The 20915-nt window shown below is 36.3% G+C and overlaps 1 protein-coding gene across 5 annotated transcripts in view; it reads left to right on the top strand.

The window, feature by feature from the left end:
• The window catches only part of KCNIP4 (potassium voltage-gated channel interacting protein 4), a 415466-nt gene that overhangs the window by 126851 nt on the left and 267700 nt on the right, over positions 1–20915 (top strand). Inside the window, exon 1 of one of the 5 annotated variants that reach the window (XM_018067840.1) lies at positions 14053–14099. The exons of the other annotated variants lie outside the window; for them this stretch is intronic. The gene's annotated coding sequence lies outside the window, so the exon portion shown is untranslated. Of the gene's footprint in view, positions 1–14052; positions 14100–20915 lie in introns of those variants that run through there. 5 annotated transcript variants of the gene reach the window in all.

The raw sequence follows: 20915 nt of genomic DNA, 5'->3' as shown, positions 1-20915 counted from the left end.
GGCCAAGTTGTGGCCTCTGATGAGAGAGTTATTTCCACAAATGGATCACTTTGCATTTGTCTTTTCATTATGGGCATAGCATTTCCCTCAAGAGTTCAGAACTGTGTCATGTTTAATCACTGCACTGATCTTGTGCAACTTGCACAAGAGGCAAAATTTACACCTGCTATCTAGGAGGCTGGAGAATATCTCAAGCTTTTATGATATATGCATATGTCTGGTTAACGGTTGAAAATATTCAACAAAGTAGGCTGCTTGGTTGCTTTAGGCTATTTCATTCCAAGTATAAATTTGAGTAGTCTTTGTACAGAAAGATTTGATGCTCAGATACAAACTAGTATTCAAGACCTACAGATCTCTGCTGAGCTGGTAAAAAGAACAATTCAGCCTTCTGGGAAGGAATTGGCCCCAATGTCTTTCTGCAGCAAGGTGGATCCAGTGACCTCCCTCTGCCTTTCTGGAGTGGAAAGTATGTCCTGGCTCTGCCCTGGTGTCACAAACACAGAGGGTACTCTCCTCTGCTTTCCACTTGACTTTCAGCTTTACTCTTAGTTTTCCTTTTTTCCTTAGTTAACTGAAACAGCATTTGTTTACCATCTTGACTAGAAGATATTTTTCTTCCTTTTCCATCTACTAATCAGCATGGTGCAAGTCAGAAAAATGTCCTTTTTGCTGCCGTTAGTCGTTTCAGCATGACTACATTTGCTCTGACCTGTCAAGATCTGTCAGGACCCAGGACAGCCTCTCAGAGGGTACTGAGAAAGGAAACTCAAATTTGCCTGGTTTGTCCTGGTCTTGGCGTGTCCTAAGGATCTTTAGAATGTCCCTACAGTTTCACATCTAGCTAGTCCCCTCACACTTCTCAGCATCAGAATTATGTTATGGGTGATTTAACTGTGGTGATTTTTTAGCAATGGAAGAAGAGGTTGAAAAGGTTAGAGAGCTTTCCAATGGTAAAGAAGCTAGGGGTGGAAAAGAAGGATAAAGCAACAGCAGCAAAACAACACCAGATGCTGAAACTGGTAAGGGCAAAAGTGTACAAGAAAATAAAATGTAGAAAGCAGTAAAAGTGTGGAATGCAAACAGTGTAGAAAATGGGATCCAGTCTGATTTTTCAGATAAATAAAAGAATCTATAATTTCCAGCTTTTTTTTCCTCTTGTATGACTGTACCCAGCAATCCACACTTTAGAGACTAGGTCCTTCATCTTGAAAAATGCTCTTCTCCACTGGAACTGTTGTATCTATTTTAATAACTAGGGCAGGTGACCAGATTAGTTGTTATTTGGTCAGTCACCTGGGCTCATCAGTTGAAATTTTCAGTTATTCACTTTTATGTACAGACTTATCATAGCAAAAGTTCCAACTTGGTTACAGCATCCTCTTCTATCTGGTACTGCAGGGCATGCTTTCTGCACCCCCACTAATAACTTTCTTCACATACTGTAGTTAAAAGAATTTTCTAAGTAAAAAGGCAATGTTGAAATAGGAAGAACTTAGAATAACTTTTATCTTCAAATCCATGTTGCAAATATGGCACTTTACTTTTAAGAGGATAATGATATGTCTCCTTGGGTTTTCAAGATAATCATAAGACCTATGTGGGTTATATAAGCTTTCTTGAGAGACCTAATAATCCATGGGAGACAACTGCCTGTTGAGATTAATCCATTTTTTTTTTTGAAAGCATAAAAATATGAGCCTTTTCCTTTTAAGACTTGGAGTTAGATGTAGGACACATTGAGAAAGCTCTTGGGTTTTTTTGTTGTTTTCTTTTTTTTTTTCTCCTCCTGCAAAATTAAAAAAAACCCTTTGCAATTATGGTAATATGCTCTGGATGAGTTTGTGTTTTTTTAGGGGGAGCAGGGTGAGAGTTGAAAGACAAGATTACATACACTTATACCTGCTTGATTAGAGATAAAAATAGTATCTCCTACTGATAAACTGTTTCATCACACAGCAGTATCTGCCGGTGCGCATTTACAAGCTATTAGAATTTCAGAAGTCTATGAATCTGACTTCAGGATTGGTTTCCTTGCTGACATGGTACCTTGTGAATGTAAGTAGATAAAAAATAGTATTCCTAAGATACACCACAAAAAAATGCCCCTTGTTCATTTTCCCCTTCATGGTAAAGTCTTGATCCCATTCAGAATTATTGTAGCAAAATCATCTGCAACGAAGATTTAGACATCATTCATCTGTCAGTTTGTTTTCCTATTACATTTTTGTGTAATTGTCCTGGGCTTTTACTTTGAATGCATCTGGTTCAGCCCTTTCACTATGGTAAACTAAGCTGTTCTTATCAATATAGAAAATGTCAGTGTATGTATTGCCCTACTTTCAAAGAAATTTCTCTTTCTGACAATAGGAATCATGCAGGAGACCTCTCATATTTTATATGGGATGAAAAAAACCTGTTTCGGTGTCTGAGATGGCTAAGAAAGAATAGTGAATGACCTTGAGGGATGTGTTTTCAAAATAGTGTGTTAACTGCTTGGAAGTTGGTAGCTTCAGTGTGTTGCAGTCCTACAGCTGCATCCACATTAAAACTACAGATTGTCAAATCTACTTTGTTTAGATGTTAGTACACTTGGTCAGATGGCATTTTTTAGTAGATTGGTCAGCTGGATGATGTTGTGCAGGTACCAAAACACAAAGTATGGATATGGATTATGGATATTTCACGCTAGTATCTTCAGGAACAGTAAGAGTAACAGTACATTTTTTTGGGTAATTCTGATTTAATTTTATTCTTTTATTCTGATGAGACTTGCACTGGTAGCAGAATTTACATGGCTAGTGAGTGTTTGAGGTCTTCAGATTATCTCTTTGTGGAAACACTGGATTATTTTTCCTTGTGGGATTTAGCTCTTGGGTAGCACAATACAATCATGTATCTTTATTATGGAGAGAAAACTTAGGCTTTTATCTGTAACTTTTCAAGCATATTTGAATTTAATGCAGTTTTACACCCTTGGTCCACCTTTGTATGTCAGATCCTATTTTTGCTGTATGAGGGGTTCCACGAATACAATTTGCATTCTCTGAATTTAAGATGATACTTACTAAAATACAGCCATCATTTTCACTGTTTGCATGACATAAGAAAATAACTATGAAAGCAGAACAGCTGAAATGAACTGATTACAGGAACTATTGCATCTAGTTAGCAATTACTTCAGCATAACTCTTAGCCTAGAGGACAGTTTTGAGGACATACTTAAATTTACCACTTTAAAATGAGTAATTTTACAAGGCGATGAGAATAAATAGAAAATACACTGTAACCTTGCCCACTTGAAATTGTTTATGAAGGTGCCTAGATGTGAAAGTGAATCTAGCAGTATTTTGGAATTGATTCATTGCTGTTATAGCAGGTGAAGGATGCAGGTTTGGGTGCTGTAGCCAGTGGAATTGGCTGAATTTCCTGAAGGAGAAGGCACGTTGAAACGTGGAGAGACTCTAAATGGCTTATTAAGAGAGTGAAGACATCAGTCACAGGAGGTAAAGAGAGTAGGAGGGCTCCCATATTTTCCTCAGAAGTGAGAAGAAGTGTTTTAGTTGCTCAGACTCCCCGTTACAGTGATACCATCTTAATATGACACACTGCTTCCCGATTGCATAAGTTTGGTTCCCTCAGGGTGCATTTTGCAGGGCCCAGGCAGTTTTATTTGTCGTGACTGGTGGTACTTTAGTTTCCTGGCATCTCACTGATTGCAGCTGGAGTGTTATGACCCTTCATACTTTGTAGATGTTAGAGTTTATCTACCACTAGAGGTAATTACATTTTATGGGGTTTTGTCTTCCCCTAGGACTCCTCTCTGTGCAACCCCTTTGCAACATATGTCATCTGGCCACAATTTTTGTTCCTAAATCCAGATTAGGATCTTAATGATTTGCAAGTACCAAGAGGAGAATATGTTCTTCCATAGGAGAGGTATAAGCTTCTTTAAGGTAAAGGAAAAAGGAGCTAAGCATATTGAAGTTACTCAAAACATTCATGTGTTGTAAGAAATTATGAAATACACCGATTGTGATACAATCTTGCAATCCTACCCAGTTTTGACTTCTCTTTGGAGGGTGTTAATTGCTCCAGGACACATTTTCTCATGCCACAGCAGCCTTTATCAGCTTTTCTAAGCCCACTGCTATAATAACAGCAAACCACCCCAAAGGTAGATGGCAAGCAAATGGCTTTTTCAGAGGTACATTCATTCTAACAAAACAGACATCAGGAAACAGGAGGGTAATGTCCTTCAGGAATATCCAACATCTTGCATTTGGAGAAGGACCATCCTCTGAGCAGCAAAAGCCTGTGTCACGAACCCTACTTTGGTTTGTATTTACCCACCAGACAGCTCTTCCGTTTACAAATATTTCAGGTTTTGTTATATTTATTTTCCAACACACCAAATATTCTGTGATTCACACTGACGTTTTCAACTTACAAAATCAATAGACAAAGTGAATTAGCTAATAAGTTACTGAAGAGGAGGAATAAAATTTAATTAAGGTCTTAAATGTAAATCAGTTTAAAGACAGAACTCCACCCACCAGCCATGGGTTTTAATCTGACATTGCATGTATTTTTATATAGACAGAGGAATGTGTGTGAATGTTGAGCAGTAGTCTAGACACAATTATCCTCCCTCATTTTTTCTCCTCTATGAGCTCAAGTACTTTTATTGAAGTGTATTTATAGAAAGGAAAAAATGAAACCTGTGTAATTAATTTTCATTTAGTCTACTGCTGTATACACTGTACCTCTTTCCCCACTCCATTTTCTTATAGATCTTCCAGTTTTACTTTGTAAAAATTATTTAAAAGTACTAATAAATTTTCTTCTCCTCAGAAAATATTTTGGCTTATTTCTCAGACTCAGTTTCTGAAATATCCTTTCTAAAAGTTTTAAAGGATGCATGCAAAGAAGCGGATGAAAATCACTAATTTGAAGTAAATTTAATATTAAAATCAGACTGCAAGTAGCCTTTGAAATTACTTATGCTCTTCTACTGTGACTTCCTTTCACTATACAGTGACTCTAGCACTTTCATATTTTTAGAAAGAACCTGTGTGATTTTAAGATAGCACTGTTTTATTTGCACCCTGAAACATATGAAATGGTATGAGGATTTGCAAAACACAGGCTAATGTTGGATCTCATCTACAATGCAAAAAAACAAACAGTTGTGAACATGTTCTTGCGTTATTTTTTTGACAAGCAGGCATTTATAGTTTCAATATACCCTTGTTTTTTTCACGCAAGATAACATTTTATGTAGCTCCTCTGGTTACAGTGATATTAGATCAGACTTGAAAAGTTTGTATGAAAGTTTAGCAGTTTGGTAGCGCTGGTACCCTGTGATTAACCAAACAACATTGCAGGCTGTAAAAGAGAGTGAGAGGCAGAGTAATTTAATTTATGTAAATGCAATAAAATGGATTAAGTTCTCCAGGTTACATCAAGAGTTCAGAGATGCTATAAATTGGTTAGCACTGGAACACCAGAAGATCTCATTTAAGTGATGTTATCAACTGGAACTGAAGGTCAGTACCAGAAAGAAACATGAAATTGCTGGGGAAAAAAATAAGTATACACAAGGCAGGTACAAATCCACATCAGTCAATGATCTCCTACAGATTCAAGGCCATGGATTTGAAAACTAGAATGAATAACGGGATTATTTCAAAAGCTAAGAAATTGTATTAATCATGTCTCACCTCTTTTAATTCTTCATTGCCTGATGGGCACAGTGTCAAAGCAAGTGGTGTTGATTTTTCTGTTTTTCCTTAGTAGTTGAACTGATACTACCAAACAACATCAGTGTGGTCTATTAGGTATCTAAAATCACAATAGTTTTATGTCACTGTTAAACTGAGCTGGTTTTCAGCTGGTAATGATTATTGGAAATTGACTGACCTTAAAGTAATACAGAAATAAAAGAATTGTTCAAGGAAAATATGTGAGTTCAATTAAGGGCAGTCACATCTAAGCTTTTGTAATGCTTTGAAGATGTCGCTGGTAGGACAAAGAAGAACTCAGTGGATGACAATTGCTTTGATTTTCAGAAGACTTGGAAACTTACTTTCAGATGACAAGCTAAAATAAAGAACTTAGAATACCAAAAAGTGTGTTGGTAAGAATAATATAAAAACCCCCATTCTTTTATGTAGAATTCTTATGTAACTTGCCAGGTTACTGAGTTACTACAAAGATTATTTGCATCACCTGTTTCTTAAACTAAATTACTCCTTTTGAATCTGGAAGTAGTGGAATACCAATAAAAATGTCACATAGCTTCTTTTTTTGCATCTGTACTCAGTGAATTGCAACTGTTAAGTGCCTATCTCCACTGAGCCTATTGCTTTTAGTGAGTCTCTTGTGTCTGTCCAGCATAATAAATCATCCATCTTTCACACATCCTTGCTGAAATTATCCTAGCTAAAGGTTGTTTGCTGCTCTCTTAGATTTATAACTATTAATATAGACAGAAGTGTTCACCGTTGTCCCACCATTTTATGTGATAAAGAGGAGTATGCACAACCTCAGGCACTCTGTTGGCAGTGGATTTCAGTGACTATAGCTTTTTTGTTCTGGGGTGGTTGTATTTTAGAAGTTATTTTTTAGCATCTAACACAGCTTTTTAATACTGTCATTGAAATGGTTGTCAGGTGGCTCCCAGCATTTAGATTTTTCCACTGGGTGAATGACACTTTACTAGATGCCATGGTTCAGTGCACGGGTGTAGCCCAAGCAGGAAATGTGTAGGCACTGTGACATAATGAAATAAAAAACCTGCTTCAAATTACAAGCTTTTCCTGTTATTGTTTTTCTGACATGGTGTTGATATATTAAACATTACCCAGGAATGTCTCAGACACTGTGACTTAATCAGCTGTACTGGTATCGTGGTTCCTGGGAAGCTTCTTGGACATGCTAACTCATTCTCTCCCCAGAAATTCCTGGACATCATTCAGGAGTTAAAACTTTTCAGAGACCATTCTCAAATTTTACACACAGCTAGTATATCTAATAGGAGGAGAGAGTTTGTTAACAGAGCCATGAGTTGTTCCATGACCCATGTCGGTACTCAGGAGTGTTCACAGGCACATTGCAGTTATTAACATAAATAACCTTTTTTCTGACTCCTATGGCAAGTTAGAAAGGGATCAGAAATTAACAGGGAAGAATTCATCAGTGAAGTTGTCCTGTATGCAAGTACTTAAGAATGACCTGGCTCTATATTTAGAAGCAAGTGAATTAACACAGTGTTTTAGCGTACAGAGGGTGTTGTATTGTGCTCATGTTTGTGCTGTGTTATCTACCTACCTGCTGCTAATGGGATGAAAAGCTATCAACTGTTGTTCATTCTTCCATCCTCTCCCCAGTGAGCGTGCAGTAAAGCGGGGTCTGCATTGAGAAAAGCCTACTAAGACAGATCATCTATATGTGTTTACCAGAAAAGACCTACTTTTTTAAAATTTTGTTTTGGCCAGTAGAGTTTGAATTATTGTAAGGTTCCTAATATAGAACTAAACTTCCTGCAGTTAAAAATTTGCCACCACAACTCTTCTAGTACTGCACGTGGCTTTTTGTTTAGCATATTTATGTTTGAAAATGCTGAAATGTAGATGAAAGACCAGAAAGAAAAGCTCTTCTCCTTCTTTGGGGCTTTTGTGAAGGAAATGAATCTGACACATTTATATGGTATTTCAAAATGTATAATACTATATAGATGGTTCTTCTTAAGGAATAGAGAGGGTCTTTTTTGAATGGAGCCATAATTAATGAGGCAAGATAAATTGGTGAATGCATGTAACATTTTATTAAGTCCTATTCTCTAAGTACTTAAATATATTTCTTCAAAATTTTAATGGTAAATTTCACTTTATATTATAACCAAAGAGACTTCGATCACCTCACTGTGCAAACAAGTCATATTTGCTAATTATGTGTTGGTTAAATGAGGTGGCTTAAACTTTACTTAGCCTGATTTTTCCTTTCCAATTCAGTATGTCAAGGAAAATATCCTAACAGCTTAAAATAATATAAAGGTAGCCAACCGACAAGGTTTTATCTGTCCTTCACATTCTGGTCATGTAAACATTTGCCTGTTATCACATCTCAGTTGTTAAGTAGGTTTTTCATCAGTATTCACAGCATAATGGTCTAAGAAAATGTTTCATAGCAACTAAATACCTTTTTTTCTTAACAAGCACTGCTGATACTTTCTTTAGTGTCTTCGTATTTTTATTCATACCTGGAAATCTAACTGCATAACAGTACCCCCAAAAAGTAATATGAATGGTCCTACTTGTCCTGCTCCTACTATGGGACTTTCTGCCTGGCCTGCAGATCACATGAAAACCCTCTCTGATAATATTTCAGCCCCTGCGCAACATACACTGGGAGTGAAGTATTTGGAAAGGTGACACAGAATCCCACTTACACGCTGGGTTTGTTAAACCCACAGAGAGCTATTTCAGCTCACAGTAAAAGGTACGAACGGACAACACAGTTACAAATGAGTACAGCAGAACAACTGTGCTTGAATTTCACTAGGGTTGCAGTGAACAAGGTATTTGTTGTCCTTGTTCATATGACTTGCTGCTTTTCTTAAGACATGATGCAATTCTGTTTCAGACCTTTCATGAATTTTCATTGTGCCGTTAGTTGAGTGCTTTGTAACCGCTCACCAATTTCAGCTGTTGTAGGCTTGCTTTGTTTTTCACGTGGAAACCTCTCTATCTGCTTCTATCATGGCAGACAGTCTGGCTTTCTTAATTAGAGAACAGTTTCACTTTCAGAGGAATATAAATGTCATCTTATTTCACTAGGAGTCATTCCCTGCAATTCCCTTACCAGCCTTTAACCAGGAAAATGCAAGAACCAAAAATATTTCATGGAAGGCGCACAGCTAATGCATGGAGACTTTCTACTCTAAGAGTGATATATTGCTTTTTAATGCCAACATGTTAATTTATAGGTGCCTAGATCACTTCTGAATAAGAAGCACAATTCAGAGTAAATGCCTGCCTAGGAGAAATGGGTTTTCTTGTTGTTGGTTGACATCTGGACAAAATTTTGAAAGGGTGTATGAAGATTTAAGGACAGTTCCTTGGGTGATTTCAGTGTTCTGGAGCCAGCTGAGAAGAAAGTGAACAGCCCATTAGGGTACCCCATGGGTACCCCATTAGGTGCTGTATGTATGTTTCTGTGAAACACTCCTATGGTAGTGGTTGAGATCTCTCCTACTAAGCCTGGCAAACCTTCTCCTTCATCAGTCAAAGGATACTAACATGTTCAGCTCAGGAAATCTTTGATGTTATATGCTGTGTTATTTGACAGGTGATAACTTTGTTCCCAAGTGTACAGAGAGAATTTCTTAAGATCTGAGTACTTTTATACCTCAGGACGCTAGAGAGTTGTGCAAGTGGCTCCACAGGAAGGAATTTGACATCGTGGACAGATGGCTGCAAATTCCTGAAGGAGAGAGATTTAGATTCTGTCAGCAGCTCATCAGTGTCCCAGTGCTAAAAGCACTTACATTATTCTGATTATTGACATTCTGATCTTTACTTTGTCTTTAGTTTAAGGTGTGCTTCACTAGTTACCGAGTTTGCTGAGGAAAATAGTGACAGTAGGGAGGTAATTGGGTTATTTAGCACTCTTCAGGCTTAACTGTGACACTGTGAGAACAGCAGCTGTAGTTACATTCTTGTCTCAAGTCTTGTTAATCTCGAGAGGACACAAGCCCAGTAGAACACTTATTACATCACTGCAGTGAAATGTCCCAAAATTGTATGTGATAATGCATTCTGAAAAACTGAGGGAACTATGCTGGTTTGGGAAAATAGATTCTGATGTGAAGTTTCTGCAAAATTCAACATTTCCGTGTTATGTAAGAGCTTCACCTAGAATCCTGACTTGGAAAAAGATATTTATGAAGCTTGATTCACTCCTTAGGTTTATATTACATGATGAGAATATAATGTGCTAGCTTAAGAATAAGTTGAAAATGTACTGTAGACGTAGTACATAAATTCAACTTGAGAGAATGTCAGCTTTAGTTGTTAAACTAATAACCTTGTTCAGTGAATTGAGTCATTCTCTAAGATGACTAGCATCCTTTTAAAAGTTGGTTTATCAGTTTTACTTTTTATAAAATACAAAAAGTGAGATACTGATGTGTTGCAGTTCACTTTTCATTCGGTTTTGATCTCAATGGCAAAAAGAGCAAGTCTAGTGTGGAACAAATAAGTAAAGCAATGTTAACCACACTTTTGCCCTGAAACAATGACTATCTGCTTCCCAGATATGTTCAACTACTGTATAAAGATTTAATGATAGGCAGAGGCTCTCCAGAAGTAGTCTTTATTCCATAGTTGTCTGTCCACCTGATCCTGTTTCAGTTGTTCTAATTGGATTTTTGTGTTCTTTTTTGTTTTCCCCACCAAACAAGTCAGTCATGACCTATTAAATACTGAGAGGGGACATAAGAGTCTTTGTTCAAAAGTGCTGTTCCATCTTAAAGGCTAAATCACTCCTCTTTCAATTTTTGCACTGCAAACATAAACTCAGAATCAAGAGAGCTCAAGAAACTTAACGAGCTTGAGAAAATAAAGTTAATGCTAAAATGTTGTAGTTTTTAAGATATTAAGAAACACCAGTGAGTTGCCAACTTGGCAGGAATAATGCACTCAAACATCAGGCATTCATTGCAAAGAAATTAGGTTCTTGTACCCAGAGGTGAGAACCTGTGCCACACTAATTGTGCTCTGGTGCAGAACCCTTTTGTTACCTGATCACCAAAGCTGTTTTGTTTACACTGTGTAACAGTGCTTATAGTCCCAAGTTGAACAAATTTTCCTTTTAGTCTGTTTCTCAGTTGTCTTTAGGTAAAAAACCTGGAGATTAACATGGTGAAACTTAGGCTGTTAAAATAAGGGTTATGTTGACACAGGTTTTAAAAGTCTCAGCTATAATCCTTATTAGGGGAGTATTTTGTGATTTTAGTCTTTGGATTCTTTTTGTTATTAAGAAGATTTCAGACTGAAAAAGGATGAGCCTTCTCACTCTATCTGTTTTCTGAAAGGTATTGACCAGATGGTTTTAGAAAATGTGATCTGAATACACAAAGATCTTCTTGCAATTACCTCATTGTGCAGAAACTGAGTAGCTCAGACTCTAAATAGATATTTAAACCATAACATAATTTAAAATATATTAGCCCTTTGTGAAATTGCTCTAGGGCACTCTCATGATAGAAGCATTTTCAAAGGGAAACATGGAGAGCAATGAGGTGGTGCTTCAAAAAGCCAAGTAGTCTGTATTCCTCAGTTGCTTACTTTACACCCTATTACTTCAACACACTTGTATTTAAATAATTGCTTAATGTTTATATCTTTGTAAAATTGCTTTTCATTATCTACTTTGCTTTCCTAATACACAGATTTATCCCTCATTGGCTTTAATGAACTAGATATGTACATACAAAATGCATCTACCTATTATCTAACATTGTTGTATGTGCATTTTATATGTATTGGAGCTGTAATTTTATTTCATTGCTTTTAAACAGTTCTTTTTTTTTTTTTTTTAACAAATTCAGCTACTTTATGGAGCTGTCTTTTTAATCAGGAAACTTGACAGTAACTTTTTCTGGTTCAAATTCTGTCTCTTTCTGTGTTCTGAAAAGTTTATCTAGAAAGTCATGAATATGGTAATTTTCCTTTCTGAGCAGACTTCTTTTTATGCTATTTTTGTTCCACAATAGTTAGATGTATAGTTCTAAGTGAGTAGGCACAGTGTGAGCACAAAATGGAGAAATGGCTTTCTTATAAAAAAGTAAGCTGTAAAACGAAAATCATTAAATGATAATAATACAGTAATCATGTTTCTAAATTTTGCAATGTTAATCCAAGCATCTAATTCTAGTGTGACATAGTACTTCTTAATAAAGAATAATTTTTAAACAGAGTTAATCTTCTAGTGGAGGATAGCTGTCACTTAAATTTTGTGGATGAATGATTTTCAAGGAAAGAAGAGTTGCAAGAGAAAAGTGTGAAGTAGAAAAGGAGGTCATGCAGTGAGTGGGGTGAAGGTCAGAACAGGATTTCAGAAATACTAATTTGTACTCCAATGCTTTTCAGAGATTCTTGCTTTTTAAATTGGGAAAAAGAAAATTTGTCTAGCAAAGAAGAAAATATGCTAAAGACCTCAGCTAAACCATGATATGGCAATGATGATAAGGACAAAAATTATTTTAAAGTATAATTATAATAAGGAAATGAAAACATAACAACAGTTGTATCGTGTCAGACTAAGTATTCAGTGAAATTCATATACTAACCAGTCATGAAAAGCACAGAAGAAATTGAGGGTAAAAATTTAATGTGATCCTTCCTTATCATGGCCTTTTAGGCTCCAGCAAGAAGACGTTTATGAATTTCTCAAGCTCTAAATTTTTTCTAGTTAGCAGCAGTAACCACAATGACTAGTCCATTCTTTTGTCATTTTTTAACACTTATCTTTTTAATGATTTTTTTTTTTTGGGCCTGTGTAGACTCTTGACCTACAACATCCTGTGGCTATGAATGCTACGGTTAATTATATGGTAGGTAGGAAAAAAGTCCCTTCCCTTTGTTTTAAACTTGTAACTTGATATTTTCATTAAATGTACTATGGTACGGTCCATTTTTCCATAGGTGTGTCTTTTCCAGGATGAGCTGTTGTTACAAAAAAATCACTCAGTGCCTGACCATTCTTTCTGTCCTTTCTTCTGAAAGTTTCTTGTTGCTTTATATTCTAAGACTGGAAAACCAGCACTATGCACAGTATTAAGTGGTTGAGTGCAGTATATAAAGGCACAGTGATGCCCTTCTGTTTTCTTATCCTTTCCTGACAGTTTCTAATGTTTTATTTTCTTTTTTACCACTGTTAGTCACTACAATGGTATTTTCTGATAACCGACTCTTGAATCCCTTCTGAATGGATATAAGTAAATCACTGTGAATAACTGTTCCTTTTTTGTGTTCAGGATGTTAATAATGGATTTATTATTTCAGCCTACATATTCCTGTATGTACTGCTGAACAAAACCCAACTGAGACACAAATTACAGGATTTCCAGCTGAAAGTTCTGATTCCTCAAATATTTTTTTCAATATTATTTCATAATTTGTTGTTCAGTCTCTGAATTGTGAGAGTGATTTGATAGTGGCCACCTCTTCAAATCTCACACTGGGTATATGAGTAACAAGAACTTGATGTATATTTTTAGGATTAAAACCCATGAAAAGCTTATCTACTCATTGGAGAGGAAAATTCACAAAAAATGGTTCAACTATGATCAGGTAGAGGATTCACACAGTACAGGTGAAAACATAAACCCAAGCAATGTCCCATTATAGTGCACAGCCTTCGTCTTTCATAGAGATTAAATTAAAATTAATGTTTAGCAAATTATTTTGGTGGGATTTTGTAAGGAATATACAATTATAAAATCTGAATACTATGTCAGGGAGTGTTCTACTGAGTTTAATGAGTTTCTCCTAACAATCCAGCAAACACAGGGGAATGCTTTTTGAGAATAAGCTCTCTGAGGCAGTGATGAAGGAACCACCTCTTGCTATGTTGGCACAGTTGAGCTGCAGCATGGGCGAGAAGTGTTAAACAAAGACGTTCTTTACTATCAGTAGTTGATAATCACACCACAATTTATTATTCAATACTTGCAATACATAAATGCTTTTTATAAACAAGCAAGGGCAATCCAGTTGTAAACTATACAAGATATTGTCAATATCTGATGAGAAGTTATTCATGGTTTCTCAGCATCTAATCTTACCCAGATTGCAAGGAAGTCTATCTGTATCTTAGGTGTTTTCTGTTTTTATTTACCTTGCTTCCTTGAAAATGAGATGACCTACTTCTCTGGGAGGCTGTGTTAAATTTATTTGTTTGTTGGACTTCACAGTCTACACCGTGACTTGCTAGTCAAATAAACAGCTCATTTCAGCAGCTCTGAGAAGGTGAGAGGAGTCTTTATTTCTGCTGCCTGCTTGGTTGCTGATAGAAAAATACCTCCAAACACAGTAAGGCCCTCTCCCTATTTTTTTCCACTTTCATGTCAACCTGTGTCATATTAACAGAACATCAATATTGTGCATAGAAATGTGAACTATTTATCATCAAGAACACATTGGAAGTTATTTAGAGACTTTAAATTGTAGCATATGTGCGTTAGTATTGCGTTATTTTAGCGTAGTGCAGGTTGTAAAATATCATAAACATGTATAACTTCACCCTAAAGTATGTTATAGTTGATTGCAAGCTTTTCCTGTTAAGAAGTGTTCATTTTTTTAGGCAATATAGCTTTCTGTGGCTGTTTTATCTGCAATAAAAATTATTATACTCTTTGAAGTGTTCATGAGGTTTATGGTCATATAAATAAAATTCCATTTTGGCATATAAATGACAGTACAAAACATAAAAATCTCTTAGTTGTCAGAACGAAGTTCATTTAGTTCTATATCTTAGCTTTGTCAAAGCTCAAAATGTTCAGAAAAGGTAAAAAATAAGAAAAGCATATATTGACATGTCCTAGGAATGTTCTCTGATTTCTAGCAATTTACAATTCAAGGACTTCCCAGTCAGGAGATAATGACATTGTATTTAATAGTTCTTGACATGTTTTTCATCATGAATTTTTAGAGCTTTTTTTTTATTAATCTCTTTATTTAGAATCTGCAGCATTCTGTGAAAATAAGTTTTATATCTTAACTGTGCAGTGTGCGAAGATATTGCTTTCTCCACCCGCTAGTTTCATTGTGTGTCCTCCAGTTTTTCAGCTGGAAGAGCTACTGAACTACTGTTCTTTAATTTTATATTTTGTCACATTTTTTACAGAAGTCTGTTCATTATCATTGATCACACTCCTTGCCCTTTTTTGTACTTATATTTCTGCTATAAATTGAAACTGAAGAAATTATTTACCTAAAGTTTTATTTTGTATTTATTTCTGGCTATCTGAAACCTAGGACAATCCTTTTAAAAATTTTTTTTCCTAGCCGTTTTTATATTTCTCAAACTCATTTGTCATTTAAAAGAGCAGTGGCTGTTACATTTGAAATCATCCATCTGTGTTTGCATATATAAGTGTAAATCTAATAGGGCCTGTAGCAATAGGACAAGGCATAATGGTTTTAACCTGAAGGGAAGGTAAAGTCAGACTGGATATTTGGAAGAAATTTTTCATGATAAGAGTGGTAAGGCACTGACACAGGTTGCCCAGAGAGGTGGTAGATGCCCCATCCCTGGAAACATCCAAGGCTAGGTTGGGCAGAGCTCTGAACAACCTGATCTAGTTGAAGATGTGCCCGCTCATTGCAGAGGGCTCAGTCTAGATGACCTTTAAAGGTCCTTTCTGCAAACCATTGTATGATTCTGTGATTATATACATAAAACAAAAAGGTGAGGCTTTTCTTGTTTGTTTGTTTAGGGATTTTGTGTAGTAGAGGTATGTTTTGCAAGAAAAAGGTATGCTGAAGAGCAGATATGTTCATAAATATTTCCTCTTTTTTTTCAGTCATTATTAAGAGGAATGGGTAAGTCCTGTTTGTAACTGAATCTGTTTTACAGTGATAAGTTGACTCTTCCATGATGTTATCAAATGCTTTATCCCTTGAGAGCATTGAAGTCATATTATCTGTTTATTTCTTTTGAATGAGCCTGGACTATTTTACATTTTCAATAGCTATGCAGAGACATGTTGACAGGTGGCACAGAGGTATACATTTTCATTACACATAAGGGTTCTCTGAAGCAATCGAATTGAGATTTATTACCCTTTGTGGGCTAAACTATAATGCATTATGTTGGTTTTGACTGCTATAGAGATTATTTACATTTTTACTGACGTTATGCACATAAGACTACAGGCACAGATTTTACAATTTTTATTAAACTAAAATAGTACTTATTATTTTTTCCTTCTTACTTCCTGTGGGGTTACATAGACATATGAGTCCATGGCTTTTTGGAGTTTAATGAAGCACAATGCTTTGTTCTTTTAAGGCATCAGTCATGGATATACCAGGTGAGCACTGACAGAATAGGCTTCTAAGGTTATATAAATCTGTCATGTCCTTTACAGCTGCATCGCCAGTCTTCATTGCTGTAATAAAAAGGTTTTGGGATATAAATTATTTTTTTTAAGTCTATTTTTAGTTTGGTCAGCAACTGAATCAAATTAAGCAAAAGTAGAAAAGGTTGTAGCCTTTTCAATGAATGAATATGTGTGTTCAAATAGCAAGGCTCCTCTTTTGTACATTCAGCAAAAACCCTGGCTTAAATTCACCAGACTTTAAGAGAATGAGGAGCTGCTGTTGTCATCATTTTTCTGGGAAGTCACTGAACTGTGTCCCAGAATGAGGGATGTGCACTCACTATTTTTCAGGAGATAGAAGTGACTTGCTTCAGAATGTCATGAGCTGAAATCTTGGGAGAATAGAGATCTGAACCTCTACTTCTCCTATCACTGGGTATGTTACTCAGTTCCGCTGAGTATGCCTTCATAAACCACCTGATATAAAACTGTTGAAACAAAACTTTAAAGGAGAATATGAGAAAATTGCAGCTAGCAGTCAATAATTTTACCTTTCAGTAACACGTTTTTTGAGATTTGTGTTCTTGAAGCATGCAAATCATACTTTAAGCAAAATTGTATTTTGGTTTGCACATTTTAACAATGTTTATATAATTTTCAATACTTTGTGCCTTCCTTGTTTGCAAAACAATTTATCTCATGAGGCATTTAATGAAAAGTGTCCTAAGTTGCTAACATTAAACTCTTTTATATAGATAAAATAATTTTTAATAACTAATGTAATTGGTAAGTCAAGACTTCCCTTTCTGTATGTGCTGAAAGCAGAAAATATGAATCAGGTCTGGGATGATTTTGTAGCCATTGATAATGACCTACTTGGATAAAATTATGACTCTTGCCCTAATGAAGGAGAAGAAAAGAGAAGGGAAAAAGGAAACAGGTCTTCCATGTTCCTCTAAAAAATTTGAGATTTACCTCTAGATATGGATTTGTTTTTTTTAAAGGAAAGTAACAGTCTCTCAAAGAACATTGTTAAACAGACCACTGCAGAGTATCTGTCAAAGCACGTGTCTTTCAAACTCTTTTTATAGAATTTCTTTTTTAAATTAATACAGCCACCCCTACTGGTACTAGCTGCTTGTGGATATAGGCTACTTAGTGATTTGGTATTTCCATGGATTGTCTTTCTTTACTCCTGGTTTAATCAGTGGGAATATGTAAATAAAACTTCAAGAATAATTACAGAATTTAAAGTAGATTGGCAGCTGAAAAAGGCAGAAACAGAATGAGAAAAGGGAAGAAAAGACAGAAGTAGTAAAAACATGCAACTGTACTGTAAAAGTTGTAAAAAGTTTTTTGAACTGCAAGGAAAACATACTGCTACTATTTCATTATGCCTTTTTTCCTCTTCCACCCATTTTTGAAGGATATGTGGTATATTAAAGAACAATTTTAAATAGTAATTCCTGGTGATTTTTTACTCTTAGTATTGGGCTACATATGTAATAATTTAGTATCTGAATCTAAGAAATGCATTCAGTGAAGTATGCCATAGAACATGCCGCTTATAAAATAAGATTATAATGGAAAAATGTCATTATCCCCTTTGAAGATAGGTTAAATGAGATTTCAGATGTAAATTTTTAAAATCCACAAATGACTGTCCCATGTAACAGCTGCTCAGGGAACCAGAAGAAAAGGAGAAATTTTTAAGTTGGTTTGAAGGACTACACGGGATACAGTTCAAAATGTAAATGTCAAAGAGCTACTCTCCAACTCTTCAGGTCACTATAATGTAATTATATTCAATATTCTGATAAAGACAGCAGAATTCATTATATTACTGTCTAACTTAAAAAGATCATCTATGTTAAAATGAGAAGTTCATAGAAAGGAAATTGAAAGGACTATTGGTAAGGGTAAAGTACAATCAGATGTAATGGGGATAATTTTAATTTTGAAACATCAAATTAGAGTCTCAGTGAAAATTCACACTGCCATATCAAAACAGATTTTAGTGGGAAAATAAAAGGCATCATTAAATTGAAGGGTCAAATGTATTACTAACTAGCAAATCAATTTTCAGAAGGTCCAAGAAAGGTAACTAGAAAAATTTGCACACTCTGCTTAACTATAAAAAATTATGACAGTCCAATAAAATCTTGAAAAATAACTTGATCAACGTGTAAAAAATAATTCTGGATGGATTGTTCACTGTGTATAAGCAACAGAAAGCTGTACAGAGAGTCTAAAGGACCAGTAGATAATCTCAGAGTACTTGTATATGATTAAGTAGAAGGGAAAGGCTTAGGGTATCTCCACACAGAAAGTCACTCTTACAGCAGGATGTGTTAGAAGATACGTTTCAAATTGCAGGGCAAGGAGAACAAATAAATCATATGAATCATACCAATTTGTGAAGTGGTTAGACTGCTTGGTCTGTAGGTATACAGATAAGCAGATTTTACAGAGCTTTTCTAAAGGGACATGATGCCTCAGAAGTTAATTGATTTTTCTAAAGTTAACATGAAAATAAACCAAGATCATTAATGACAGGCCTGAAACACTGATGTATGTAACCTCAACACAGAGGTAGGGTTTTTTTGTGGTGGTTTTTTTTATTATTTTTTTTAAGAAGTTATATCATCAGAAAATGTTGTGCTTACAATAAGATGAAAAGAAATTGTATCAGTATGTTTTAGGTCTCCCTAAACCTAGGCAATGTCATCTAGCATGGGAGTGCAAAGGCTGAAAAGAAGACTTGCAGGGTAGTCTTTTCTAGAGGAACTCTTCGCCCATCTTAATGCCTCCTGCATTAAGGAAGAGATTCTTTCTACTCTCAGAGCAGCAGTGTCTCTAGGGCAGCAGGCTCTCTGTCATACAGCAGCTGTAGCTGGATCTCTGCCAGTACACATGAGGGGGGTATCCAAACCCCTCGACCCTTCAACTCCAAGCGAGGGTCTTCTCTTCCGTGGGCTGTGTTCACCGGGACAAAGGTCACTTCACCACGTCATACCACGAAGTACAGGAGCCTTCGTGATGGTCCCTATCTTCAGGGGATTCAAGCCCCCTTGCAGAGCTCCTGTGCTCTGTCTCAAGGCAGCGGGGGGGCGAAAGCCCTCCTCTGCATTCCTTTGGCCATCCCGGTCCAGCTCCGGGAAAGCCTTGAGCTTTTCAGCTCTCTCTTTTCAGTGCTGTAGCCCTCTAAGACTCTTCTCAAGTAAGAGTCCATCATCCTCCTCCTATCTAGGAGGTCTCAGAGGGGTTTGGGGACTTTATTTCAGTTCTTACCCACACACTCTCTCTCTCTCTGTAGAACTTAGTCCTGCTCTGTCTCCATCAAACATTTCTCTGTGTCTTCCTTGGCTGCATGCTGTCTCTGCTGCTTCTCTCTTATCTCTTCTGGCTCTCTGCCACTTTTCCTTGGTCAGTGCTGTTCTACCACTGCTGCTGCTCACGGTGGAGAAACTTCTTCAGCTTTCTAGCTACAGATACTTAGCCCAGTCTTACACTGTTCCAAGTCCCTGTAACCCCCCAGCTGGGGCTGGGGGCCCCTCAGCTCGTGGCTTTCACAACATGACCACCTCCCAACAACAACAACAACTACTACTCTTCTTTTCCAGTCTGGATGATATGTTTATATTTTGCAGAAGCGCTCATTGGCTCGACCCCAAGGGTCACCACTCCCTGGGGGTTTACCATTTTACAACTTCAGGGGGAAAACTGTTTTTCCCCCACCACAGCCAGTCAGACTTAGACATTGATTAAAATATTCTACAAAAGTGGAAAACAGTTCACATATAGCTGACTCTCCAAAGGAAAAGCCTGTGAAGTAATATTAAAGGTAGTTATAGTTAAGAATGTCTCCATTACCATGTTTATCTATCTTTTCAGAGATTTCTTTTTGCCTTTAATTAAAAAAAAAACCCAAACCTAGACAACCTGGTTTTTAATACTTTGGTTTATAATTACAAATGGTGAAAAATAGCTCATATTACCAGGAAAACTAAAGTAGTTTCCAGGCTTTATACATAAGGATTATATCTACTGGGGTTATTTTTGCAGTGACCCCCTTAATTCTAAATCTCATCCTCATTGCTGCTATCCCAGTCCTAGAAAAAGTGGACAGGAAGGGAGGGAAAAGTTCCTCTTGGGTATGGGCAAAAGGCCAACATTGAAGAATTGCAGCAGACTGTTGAATAAATGGGTGATAAGGTGTCAGTAGTCATAAATGTAAAAGTAATGTACTTGTAAAACACAGTCCTTCTGTGTTCCGCAGTTGTGTGCTGTGTTCCTTGGTTTAGCCCTTGAAAATGAGATCTGTGAATTCGTTGTGCTCTGAAAATGTCATTTCAGTGCTGAGTAGCTATCAAAACAGCAAATACGACATTAAGAATTTTTAGGAAAGGAAAAGAAAACAAGAGCAAATATTATTATATCTCTGTATGAAACCATTGCCTTTATCTTGAGTTCTGTATGCTGTTCTAATGTCTCAAAAAGGACAAAACAAAGCTAGAAAAGGTACAGAGAAAGGCAGCATGAATGATCAAAGGTGTGGAAGGGATTTAGTACTAGTACATGTCTAAGTAGATCAGGACTCTTCAGACTTGAAAAAAATTACTGATGAGGGGGAAGGCAGAAGATGAGATAGGAAGTTATAAAAGTGAGTGGCATGAAGGGATGTAAAGAGGTTCAGTGTTTCTCATAATTAAGATATGAGGAGTGAAATTATCCTGTGGCAGATTCAGAACATACCAGTGCTGTACCTATCACAATGCATGTAGACAACTTGTAAATGATACTA

Source organism: Manacus vitellinus, unplaced genomic scaffold (genome assembly GCF_001715985.3).
Source record: "Manacus vitellinus isolate BGI_N305 unplaced genomic scaffold, ASM171598v3 scaffold_0_pilon, whole genome shotgun sequence".
Lineage (NCBI taxonomy): Eukaryota > Metazoa > Chordata > Aves > Passeriformes > Pipridae > Manacus > Manacus vitellinus.
This window is presented reverse-complemented; position numbering and strand designations above follow the sequence as displayed.